The sequence below is a fragment of the Mustela nigripes genome, chromosome 4 (genome assembly GCF_022355385.1).
Source record: "Mustela nigripes isolate SB6536 chromosome 4, MUSNIG.SB6536, whole genome shotgun sequence".
Lineage (NCBI taxonomy): Eukaryota > Metazoa > Chordata > Mammalia > Carnivora > Mustelidae > Mustela > Mustela nigripes.
The window spans coordinates 71,417,723-71,430,498 of NC_081560.1; positions in this window are offsets into that span (position 1 = coordinate 71,417,723).

Below are 12,776 nucleotides of genomic sequence, written 5' to 3' on the forward strand. Positions count from 1 at the left end.
GGGTGGCTCAGTGGGTTAAGCCGCTGCCTTCGGCTCAGGTCATGATCTCGGGGTCCTGGGATCGAGTCCCGCATAGGGCTCTCTGCTCAGCAGGGAGCCTGCTTCCTTCTCTCTCTCTCTGCCTGCCTCTCTGCCTATTTGTGATCTCTCTCTGTCAAATAAATAAATAAATAAAATATTAAAAAAAAATCCACATATAAGTGGACCCATGCAATTCAAAACCATGTTATTCAATGGTCAACTGTGGTCTAAAAATGTTGGGCAGTTGGCATTTAAGTTGCTTCCAATACTTGACTTAATTGACACTACTGCATTAAACATCTTTTTTTCAAAATTTTTATTGCACTAAAATACACATAGCAAAATTTACTTTTTCAACCATTTGTACGTATATAGTGCAATGGTGTTAAATATACAGTGCAATGGTATTAAATATATTGAACAATGTTGTGTGATCATCTCTATCATCTCCATAACTTTCATCTTATAACACTGACACTCTATACTCATTAAATAGTAACTCCCCATTCCCCCTTTCCCTTAACCCCTGACATCAATCATTCTTCTGTCTCTATGATTCTGATTACACTAAGTACTTCATGTAAGTGGAATCACACAATATTTATGTTTTCATGACTGGCTTATTCATTTACAGTTAAAATAATCACTGATGGGAGATTAAACTTCTACCTTTTGTTTTTTGTTTTCTACATGCTTTAGAGCTTTTCTGACCCTTATTTCTTGCCTTACATTCTTCTTTTGTGTTTAGCTGATTTTTTTTGCAGTGAATTGTTAACATTCCCTTCTTATTTACTTTCATGTTCCATATCTATTTTTTCTTTACGGTTACTATGGGGATTACATTTAACATGCTAAAGTTGTAACACTCTAATTTGCATTTATACCAGCTTAACTTCAATAGCATGCAAAACCTCTGCTTCTTGAGAGCTCTGTCTCTGCTCCTTTTGGTTGTTACATCACAAAATTATGTATTTCCACAATGTGTGCCCCAAGACATAAATTAATAATTCTTTTAAAGCATAAATCTCTTAAATATGTATAGAAAACAGAATGTAGAGTTACAAACCAGTTACAATAATGCTTGCTTTTAGACTATTTGTTTTTTAATGTATTAATCTCTTAATTCATGTAGAAAACAAAAAGTAGAGTTACAAACCAAATACTAACCTATGTATTGAGGCCACCATTATCCTGATACCAAAACCAGATAAAGAGACGACAAACAACAACAACAACAACAACAAAAATAAAACAAACAAACAAAAAAACCCCCAGAACTATAGGCCAATATCTCTGATGAACATAGATGCAAATATCCCTAGCAAACCAAATCTGATAATACATTTGCCACAGTCAAGTGGGATTTATTCCTGGGATGTGAGGGTGACTCAATATTTGTAAATCAATCAATGTGATACATCACATCAACAAGAGAAAGAATAAAGATAATATGATCATTTCAGTAGATGTAGAAAAAGCATATGACAAGGTGCACCATCCATTCAAGATAAAAACCTCTTAAAGTAGGATTAGAGAAAACATCATACTCAATGGTAAAAAACTGAGAGCTTTCCCCCTAAGGTCAGAAACAAGACAAGGATGTCCACTCTCACCACTTTTATTCAACAGAGTACTAGGAAGTCCTAGCCACAGCAGAAAAGAAAAGAAAAGGCATCCAGATTGCTAAGGGAGAAGTAAAACTTTCATTATTTACAGATGGCATGATACTATATACAGAGAACCCTAAAGACCCCACCAGAATACTACTAGAACTGATAAATTAATTAAGTTTCAGGACACAAAATCAATATACAGAAATCCTTTGTATTCCTATATACTAATAATGAATCAGTAGAAAGAGAATTTAAGAAAACAATCTCCCCCCCCAGAAGAAAACAATTGCATTTACAACTATACCAAAGATCATAAAATACCCAGGAATAAAATAGACAATTGTAAAACACTGATGAAGGAAATTGTTGACCACATAAATGAATGGAAAGATATTCCATGATCATAGATTGGAAGAACCAATATTGTTAAAATGTCCATACTACCCAAAGCAATCTACAAATCTATCAAAATACCAACAGCATTTTTCAAAGAACTAGAACAAACAATCCTTAGATTTATAGAGAACCACAAAAGACCCTGAATAGCCAAAACAATCTTAAAAAAGAAAAACAAAATTGGAGGTGTCAAAAATCCCAGATTTCAAGATACACTACAAAGCTATAGTAATCAAAATAGTATTGTAGTGGTACAAAAATAGACACATAGATTATCCGAACAGAATAGAGAGCCCAGAAATAAACCCAAAATAATATGGTCAATTAACCTTTGACAAAGGAGGCAATATCTAATGGGGAAAAGACAGTCTCTTCAACAAATGGCGTTGGGAAATTGGACAGGTAAATGTAAAAGAATTAAACGGGCCACTTTCTTACACCATACACAGAAATAAACTCAAAATGGCTTAAAGACCTAAATGTGAGGGCGCCTGGGTGGCTCAGTTCATTAAGCAACTGCCTTTGGCTCAGGTCACGGTCCCGGAGTCCTAGGATCGAGTCCCGCATCAGGCTCCCAGCTCCATGGGGAGTCTGCTTCTCCCTCTGACCTCTCTCCTCTCATGCTTTCTTTCACTGTCTCTCTCTCAAATAAATAAATAAAATCTTAAAAAAAAAAAAAGACCTAAATGTGATACTTGAAACCATAAAAATCCAAGAGCACAGGCAAGTAATTTCTCTGACATTGGCCACAGCAGCATTTTTCTAGATCTGTCTCTTAAGGCAAGGGAAACAAAAGCAAAAATAAACTAATGGGACCACATCAAAATAAAAGTTTTTGCACAGTGAAGGTTAAAAAAGACAACCTACTGAATGGGAGTAGACATTTGCAAATGATGTATTCAATAAAAGTTGAGTATTCAAAATCTAGAAAGAACTTATACAACTCAACAGCAAAGCAAAGAAACAATCCAATTAAAAAATGGGCAGAAGACATGAATACATATTTCTCTAAAGAGGAAATACAGATGGCCAACAGACACAAGAAATGGTGCTCAATATCACTGATCATCAAAACCACACTAATCAAAAATCAACTAGCAAATCAAAACCACACTATCACTTTATACTTATCAGAATGGCTAAAATCAAAAACAGAAGAAACAAGTGTTGTAAAGGATATAGAGAAAAAGGAACCTTGTTTTGGTGGGAATACAAACTTGTATTCACTGAGGAAAACAGGATTCCTCAAAAAATTGAAAACAGAATTATCATATGATTCAGTAATTCAATCCAATAATTGCACTACTGAGTACCCCAAAAATATAAAAACACTAATTTATATATAATATAAATATAAAAACACTAAAATATAAAAACACTAATTTATATATAATATAAATATAAAAACACTAATGCTGCCATGTTCATGGCAGCATTATTTACAATAGCCAAATAATGGAAGCAGCACAAGTGTCCATCAATAGACGAACAGATGAAGTAGTACTATATATGTATGCGTATATCTCTATCTACCTACCTATCTGTCATGGACTATTACTCAGTAATAAAAAAGAATGACATCTTGCCATTTGAAACAAGGATGGATCTAGAGGGTATAAAGGTAAGTGAAATAAGTCTGTCAGAGAAAGCCAAATACCATATGATTTTACTCATATGTGGAGTTTAAGAAACAAAACAAATGAGAAAAAAGGAACAAACCAAAAACAGACTCTTAACTATAGAAAACAAACTGATGGTTACCAGAGGGGAGGGGGGGGGGGGGGGGTTGGGTGAAATAGCTGAAGGGGATTAATAGTATATTTATTTTTTAAGATTTTATTTATTTGACAGAGAGAGATCACAAGTAGGCAGAGAGGCAGGCAGAGAGAGAGAGGGAAGCAGGCTCCCTGCTGAGCAGAGAGTCTGATGCGGGGCTCGATCCCAGGACCCCGAGATCATGACCTGAGCCAAAGGCAGCAGCTTAACCCACTGAGCCACCCAGGCGCCCCAATAGTATATTTATCTTGACGAGCACAGAATAATACATAGAATTGTTGAATCACTATGTTGTACTTATCTAATATAATATTCTATGTTAACAATACTGGAATAAAAATAAAATAAAATACTGGGAAAAACATGTATTTACCATTCGCCATCTCAGTGCCCTGACAGGCAGTTGTGCACATGTTCCTGGAGCACCCTGCACAAAACCTGCAGGAACCAGGGGTCAGTAAAAGGACTCTGTCCTCCAAATATCAGATATGTGAGCTCTTCTTGCTGATTGCTGCTTTTTTCTTTTTTAAGAGAGAAAGCAGGAGGGGGGCAGAGGGAAAGGAAGAGACATAATCTTAAGCAGGCCCCTGGAGCCTGACATGGGGTTCCAAGCTGAAACCAAGAGTCACATGCTGAACCAGGTGAGTCACGCAGTTCACCCATTGCTGCTTCTAAACAGAGAAGTGCAGACAAAAGGTGGGTGGCCATTGCTGCACTCCCACCAATTGTTGCAAGCCCCTCCCCCCTCTAGGCCACATGACTTCCCTGGGATTTAAAGCTCTGATACACTTCTCTCATCCCTTCATTTTCCTCTCCTTCCTCTTTTGGGAGCCAGACATCAAAACTAGGACATTCAAAAACAACTGCATAGTTTAGGAAAATTAGAAAGTGAACAAATATGCTCCGGAAAGGTTCAGAAAAGACATTAAGTTTAAACCTCAGGCTGGTCCTCCACACAGAGTGTACGACAATCAAAACAAAAAGCAGCAGACCAAATTATTAGATCTAAATATCCTCTATGCGGCCAGTATTATCTTGATAACGAAAACACAAACAAAGACTTCCCAAGAAAGGGGCAGGTCAATATCCCTTATGAATACAGATGCAAAGATCCTCATCAAAATACAAGTAAACCAAATCCAGTAATTTACAAACAGAATTATATACCATGACCAGGTGGAATTTATTCCAGGAACACAAGGTTGGTTCAAAAAATAAAAACCAACCAATGTGATATGACATATTAAAAAAGGACAAAAACAACATGATCTTCTCAGAAGATACAGAAAAGGATTTGAAAAAAATGCAGTACTCCTGCAAGATAAAAACACTCAGCAAACTAAGACGAGAGGGAACTAACTCAATCTAATAAAGGTTATCTACAAAAAACTCATAGCTAGCATCATACTTCGTGGTGAAACACTGAATCCTTTTCTCTTAGTTTTAGGAACAAGATAAGGATGTCTGTTCTTACCACTTCTATCCACTACTGTGCTGGAGTTTTAAGCCATGGCAATTAGGCAAGAACAAGAATAAAAGAAATCCTATTGGAAAGGAAAAAATAAAACTATATTTATAGATGACATAATCTTGTACCTAGAAAATCTTGAACTATTAAAAACCTATTAGAACTAGTAAAGAAGAGTTCAGCAAGCTAGGAGGCTAGAAGATCAATTTATAAAATTTTTTTTTTAAAGATTTAATTTATTTATTTGACAGACAGAGATCGCAAGTAGGCAGAGAGGCAGGCAGAGAGAGAGAGAGAGGGAAGCAGGCTTCCTGCGGAGCAGAGAGCCCGATGCGGGGCTCGATCCCAGGACCCTGAGATCATGACCCGAGCCGAAGGCAGCAGCCCAAACCACTGAGCCACCCAGGCGCCCCTCAATTTATAAAATTTAACTGCATTTCTATGCAGTATCAGTGAGCAATTTGAAAATGCAATCAAGAAAATTATCCCATGCATAACATCAAAAAAATAAAACACTCATAAATACATTTAACAAAAGAAGTGGAAGGCTTGAAAACAAAACAATTTACATTACTGAAAGAAATTAAAGAAGACCTAAATAAACGGAAAGGTGTCTATGTTCATGGATTGTAAGACTTAATGTTAAGAGGGCAATACTCCCCAAACTGATACACAGATTCAAAGCAATCTCTTTCTGTAGAAATTGATAAGCTGGTCCTAAAATTCATATAAAAATGAGGGACTCAGAAAAGTCAAAACAATCCTGAAAATTAACAACCAATTAACAATCCTGAAAATTGATAACCAATTATTTCAAACATAGAGGATTCAAGAAAAAATTCATATGTTGAAGCCTTTAACCTCAATGTGACTATATTTGGAGAGAGGGCCTGTAAGGAGCTGACAAAAGTTAAATGAGGTTATCACATAGGGGCCTTGATCCAACAGGGCTGGTGTCCTTATAAGAAAAGGAAGAGACATGAGTTCTCTCCACCATGTAAGGATACCATGAGAAGGCAATCTATAAGCCAGAAAGTTCCTCTTGCCAGGAACTCAATCAGCTAACACGTTGATCTGGGAATTCTAGCCAGCACTGTAAGAATATTAAATTCTGTTGTTTACGCCAAAGAAAAAACAAACCCTCATATTTTGAAGTATATGCTTTAGAAAATAACCACTGCTTCCATAATATTTGTGTGTTTCTTAAGATGATATCAGACCTGATGTGATACATTCTGGTAATATAGTCCTGGGGAGGTGAGTCGAAATTTGGTATGATATTCCTATGGGTAAGGAAGGGGCTCTTCTTGAAACTAGGGAATAAACTGAAAACTTATTGTCAAATCACATAAAGAAGAAATCAGAAGTCCATGATCTGTATCTGAAATCCTCAGAATATTTTTGCCATCAGAATTTTTTCACATCGTAAAAATGAAAGACATGCAGATTCTGTATGTTTTTAACACTCAGCAGAACCTAGGGTCTGACCCCATTATTAAACAATACTTCCGTGGTGAAACATATGAGTACCCACACTACATGGGATAAATAGAGATTATAAATGTCCTCCTAATCAAATTAGGTCTGTTTTGATGCCATGACTTTGTACCACACTTCCAAATAAAAACTGTCTCAAGAGTTTATTAGTATTTCTCTCTGTGGCTAAAGAGTTATGGACCTGTGGGATTGAAAAGGCTGGTTTGGAATAGAAGATGTCAACTCTTGTCTCTTATTGGACTTTTTTCTCTTGGTCCTAACTTGCAAAGAAGACAGATTACTAGTTTATTTTCTGGCTGAGCGGTGGAGCACAGAGAATAGGGTAGAGTCTATGAGCCCAAAACTCAAATAGGCCTAGTTTTCTGTTAGTCTCACATTTCAATTCCTTTTGTTAATCTTTAGGTCTATAGTGATTTCATAGTCTCGTCTCTTAAGAAAGATTTTCCTCTGTCTAGATACACTATGACATGACTATGACAAAATATTAAAGCCCACTAATTTTAATATTTTATTATATAAAAATAATTAATAAGAAGATAATGTAGATTATATATATTATATATATAATTATATATAATAATTAATAAGAAGGTGAATCTTAAAGCAAGATTTGAGATAAGAAGATGAACTGTATCTTCCTTCCTTGTAGTTCTTCCATTTCCACTCTGGAGAATTTGGGGTTGATTACATTAAACTGGGCAATGGTCCTTTTACATTACTATCACTTACCTTCACAGTAAACTTTAAATCCATGAGCACTAACTGCAAAATCAGTGGTCAAATGCTGTGAGAACAGCAGATGGAATCCTGTTAACCTAAAAACATACATAAAATTGTTAAAGAGTCCTATTTTACCTAACAGAGCTGAAAGAGCATTAAAAGTTATTTTATCAAGTTCCCAAGTTCCCAAGCTTTGTATAAATAAGTACATAAATGCACCCACATATATATAAATTTATAACATGTTAATTAGAAGTCACTCATTAAAAGAAATTGCTGTAAGCTTATATAAATAAACACTTATTTATGAATGTGTGTATACATTACTGAGAAGAAAAAGACTGTGGCACTTGAATAAGGATAGACACATAGATCAATGGAACAGAATTGAGGGTTCAGAATTAAACCCTTACATATACAGTCAATTGATTTTTGACAAGGGTGTTTGGATAATTCAATGGTGAAAGGACAGTCTTTTCAATAAATGATGCTGGGACAACTGAATATCCACATGCAAAAGAATGAATTTAAAGCCCTATTTCATACCATATACAAAAATTAACTCAAAATCCACCGAACTCCTTCAAATGAAGTAAAACTATTAAAATCACAGAAGAGAACATAGGCAAAAAATACATGACCCTGGGTTAGGCAGTGGTTTCTACATATGACACCAAAGTGTAAGCAACAAAGAGAAAATAGTGATAATTTTCTCTGGCCTATTATTATAAAGATATAATTTCAAAGTTACCCAGATCTTTGTGTTACTGAAAAGTATCCATCAGGAATAGATAATCCTATTATTTCCAATGCTCTAGTTGGCAAGGTCTGAAACCCTGAGGATGCACAATGGGAAAACCACTTCTTTCTGCATAATCACATACAGTACCATCTCTACTAAAAGCAATGGAATCTGTGTGAATTTAGCTGCATTTAGGAATTTAGCTGCATTTAGGAAAATGTTTCACTTCCTTTATTTGCCTTTGTCCCGGGCTGAAAGATATTCGTTCTTGGTGTGTGTGTTTGGTCCATAAATTATCAAAAAACTACAGGAGAAATGAAGATGTACATCTTATTTCACACTGGCATAGAAACTTGAGGGTCTTAACTTGATGTGTCAAATGGGACAGCTTTGCTTAACTGCCTCTTACTGAAAAATTCAGACTTAGGGAAATGTTCTGTGTAATTGTACCCTGTGAACTGCCCTTTTGGGGAGGGGCAGGTTAGGGTTTGGGTGTGGGTGGGTTGCAGATCCTTGGGTGAAATAAATTTCTGTGGGTAGGGATTAGAATTCACTGAAATGGAGATTTTTTGACATTAGGGATTAAAGAAAACCACCTTCAGGGATGCCTGGGTGGCCCAGTCAGTTAAGCAACCAACTCTTGATTTTGGCTCAGGTCATGGTCTCAGGGTCCTGAGATCAAGCCCTGTGTCAGGCTCTATGTTGGGCCTGGAGCCTGCTTGAGATTCTCCCTGTCCCTCTGCTCTCATTCTCTTTCTCTCTCTAAAATACATAAATAAATCTTTTAAAAGAGTAAAGAAAACCTCTTCAGTGAGGAGAAGCATAGTAGTAAATTTTCAAAAGGAAAACCACGTAATGTTCTGTGTCTATGAAGGAAACTAACTCCCTCTCTCCATGACATGTTTAACATTTTGTCCTTTTTCTTTAGAAACAGTCATGTTTCTAAAGATGGTTTTAGTTTGGATGGTTTTAGTTCTTTCAGGTTCTAAAATTTTACTTTGTTATCTACAGTCCTTCAGTAAAGTTGTAAAGGTAAGGTCATATGTCCAAAGTGTGGTTTTGGGGATTTTAAGGGAATCACCCTTCTTGTCAGAGCAGCATTTTATTGAGGAATTATGGGAAAGTGAGCAGAGGCTCAAGGCCAGGCTGAGAGGGAGAAGAGCTCTCTGGAGAAATGGCTGTAGTTTGTACTGTACTTAATATAATCCTCCTCCTTCCCCTTCCAAGTATATCTGAGGAAGATTACAGAAAGAAAAATTATTATTACTATTACTACTATTATTATTATTTTAAGAAAACATTTTCTGGGATGCCTGGGTGGCTCGCTGATTAAGCAGCTGCCTTTGGCTCCAGTCCTGACCCCAGGGTGCTCAGATTGAGCCCCATATCCAGTTCCTTGCTCGGTGGGAAGCCTGCTTCTCCCGCTGCCTGTCACTTCTCCTCTTGTGTTTGCTCTCTCCCCTCCTTCTCTCTGTGTCAAATAAATAAAATCTCAAAAAAAAAAAAAAAAGAAAAACATTTTCCAATAAAATTATCCTAGCTAATTTTCAGTCAAGCATCTTACTTATTTAACTTTATATTTAAACAAAAAAAAATTGGCATTGCTCACAAATGCTTATCACCCAGGATTTCAGTTCACAATAAGGAATTAAATTTAATTTCAATAACGTTAAGAGTGGTCTGATGAAAAGTATGGGCAGCACAGGAAAAAGATGAATTATCATACTCAACTAATAAGATAATAGTAGGGTTGAATCCATGGTGAATCAATAATCTCCCTTTTCATTTTATGATGTGCTTCTGAAATATTACTTTGGCAAACTCATATTAAAATAACAAAAGCTATGGCTACATAATAATGAGGACTACCTTGGAGTTATAATTAATCAAATGTCTTGTTTTAAAACTACTTCATAGGAAGGTCATACTGATCGTATGGGAGAACAAAAATTGAAAGCCTCACAACTCATATGCTAGGTCAGCAGTTTACAAACTTTTTGGTCTCAGGAGTCTTTCACAATCTCATAAATTATTAAGAACCCTAAAGAACTTTAAAAAAATGTGTATATCTATACATATTTACAGTAATACAAATTAAGGTGGAGAAATAAAAATATTAATTTATTAAAAATAACAAGCCCATGTTAACATAAACATTGCATTTTAATGAACATAGTTATGTTTTCAAATAAAAGAAAATAGTGAGCGGGGCACCTGGGTCGCTCAGTTGCTTAAGCCTCCAACTCTTCATTTTGGCTGATGATCTCAGGGTGGTGAGATCAAGCCCCCCATGGGATTCTGTGGTGGATGTGGAAGCCTGCTTAGGCTCACTCTTCCTGCCCCTCCCCCTATTGCCTGTGCTCATTCTCTCTAAAAAAAAAAAAAAAGAAGTGAAATATATGGTGCTACTTCAGATTTTTGCAGATCCGTTTACTGCCTGGCTAAATGGAAAATAGTTGAATTCTCATATGTGCTTCTGTATTCAATCATGTCCATTGTTTGTGTTGAATTATATAAACTTCACACAGCTATATAGTTGGAAAAGGCAGGAATATTTTAATAACTTTTCCAGATAGGGGCGCCTGGGTGGCTCAGTGGGTAAAGCCTCTGCCTTCGGCTTGGGTCATGATCCCAAGGTCCTGGGATCGAGCCCCACATCAGGCTCTCTGCTCAGCAGGGAGCCTGCTTCCCCCTGTCTCTCTCTGCCTGCCTCTCTGCCTACTTGTGATCTCTGTCTGTCAAATAAATAAATAAAATCTTAAAAAAAAAACAAAAACTTTTCCAGATAATTATAGGTAATTTTCTTTATAAGTGGTAGTATCTTAAAAGTTAGTGACAATGTAGAATCTAGAGGTTTATCAATGAACTTTTTATATTCTATGAAAATCTTTTGGTCTAACTTGTACTTTCAAAAAATATTTTACCCATGCATGATTTGGTAACATCATGCATTTCATTTGAAAATACTGGTTCAATGAATTTTGCAAAGATTCTAACGTTGACACATTTTATTACACAAAATCCTTTTGTTACTAAATTTTCCTCTGCAGAAAAGTCTCAAGAATTAGTTATGTTGTCAAGTTTGCAGAAGTATCTAAGTTTTCTAAAATTCTTAATTTTTATTTGAAAGTTTGTTTGTTTTTTGAGAGAGAGAGAGAAAGAGTGCAAGCCTGGGGGGGGGGTAGGGTCAGGGGGGAGGAGTCAGAAGGAGAGGGAGAATCTTAAGCAGTCATGGAGCCCAACTTGGGGCTCATCTTATGACCCAGAGATCATGAGCCAAAATCACATGACTCAAAATCAATAAGTGACCGAACCACACAGGTGCCCTGGAAAGCTTTAATTTTATCATTGACAACAAATATTGCCAATGATTTTCTTTAAAAGGACAGACTGGTTTCATTTTCAAGAAAATGTCAAATAAATGTGAATGACCTGAGTTTGGTAGTCATTCTTTCAAGCAAAATGTTATCCCATAAAAAAGTCTGCTAGTTAAAAAATACATGTACTCAACGTTTGAACTTTAATAAAACTAATATTCACAATTTCATCAAGGACAGTGTTAAGTGAAGTAGGTAATTTTTTTTTTTTTTTCTATTGCAAGTGCATGGCAGTGAAGAATAATAACTGCTCGAGTTTGGTATCATTGCCTTTGATTTGTGCCAAAGCCTTTGATTTGTGCCAAGAAGTTTTTATTTACTACTAATTTTACACTATCAGGGCAAATTCCAGCAGTGATAAAGAAAATAACAGTATTATTATAAAGAGCTTTGGCTTTGCAGATACTCTGAAAGACTCTTGGGGATACCACAATTTTGAGAACTGCTATGGTAGGTATTAAGATAAAAGCAGAATATAAAAACAATTAAGGCATGATCCCTACTCTCAAGTTCATTTTCTAATAGAGGAAACCTACAGAGATGATTGCAACATTTTTTGGAGATACAAGAAACGGCAACAGTGGGGAGGACAGATTAAGGACAAGAATGGACAAGTACCAGGTAGGGTACTTTTGCAATGCAGACAGCAAGGAGACCTGACTTAAGGTCGTGGTGAGTGGAGAAACATTCAAAGTGGTGGAATTATAAGATGTGGTGATTGATTAAATATGAGGAATGGAGGAGGGCAATGGGACGCATAGTGGTGCCCATACTACATGGGCCTCATAGGAGGAGCAGGTTGGCAGCGGGGTAGGAGGAGGGAAATCCAGGTCGGGATTTCCCGACAAAGAGATGAAAGGCATTTAGGTGGAGGTGTTGAGCAGGTAATTAGATACTCCTGCTCCCTCCCTGAGGGCCCTGCAGTTCTCTTTCACTGCTGTATCCCCAGCGCCAACGTTGCACAACACCTAGCTCCTCATAGTGGCTGAGTAAATACATGAGGATGGTCGGGAGCTCGTGAGAGTGACAGAGGACGGGAATTAAATGTGGTGGTCGTGATATATACATGCTTGTTCGAGACCACAGGAGCGGGTGGCCAAGGGACTGTAGCTTTAGGACTGAAGTTCCGCCTTAAAATCTTTCTGGACAGAGGGCTGCCTCCAATA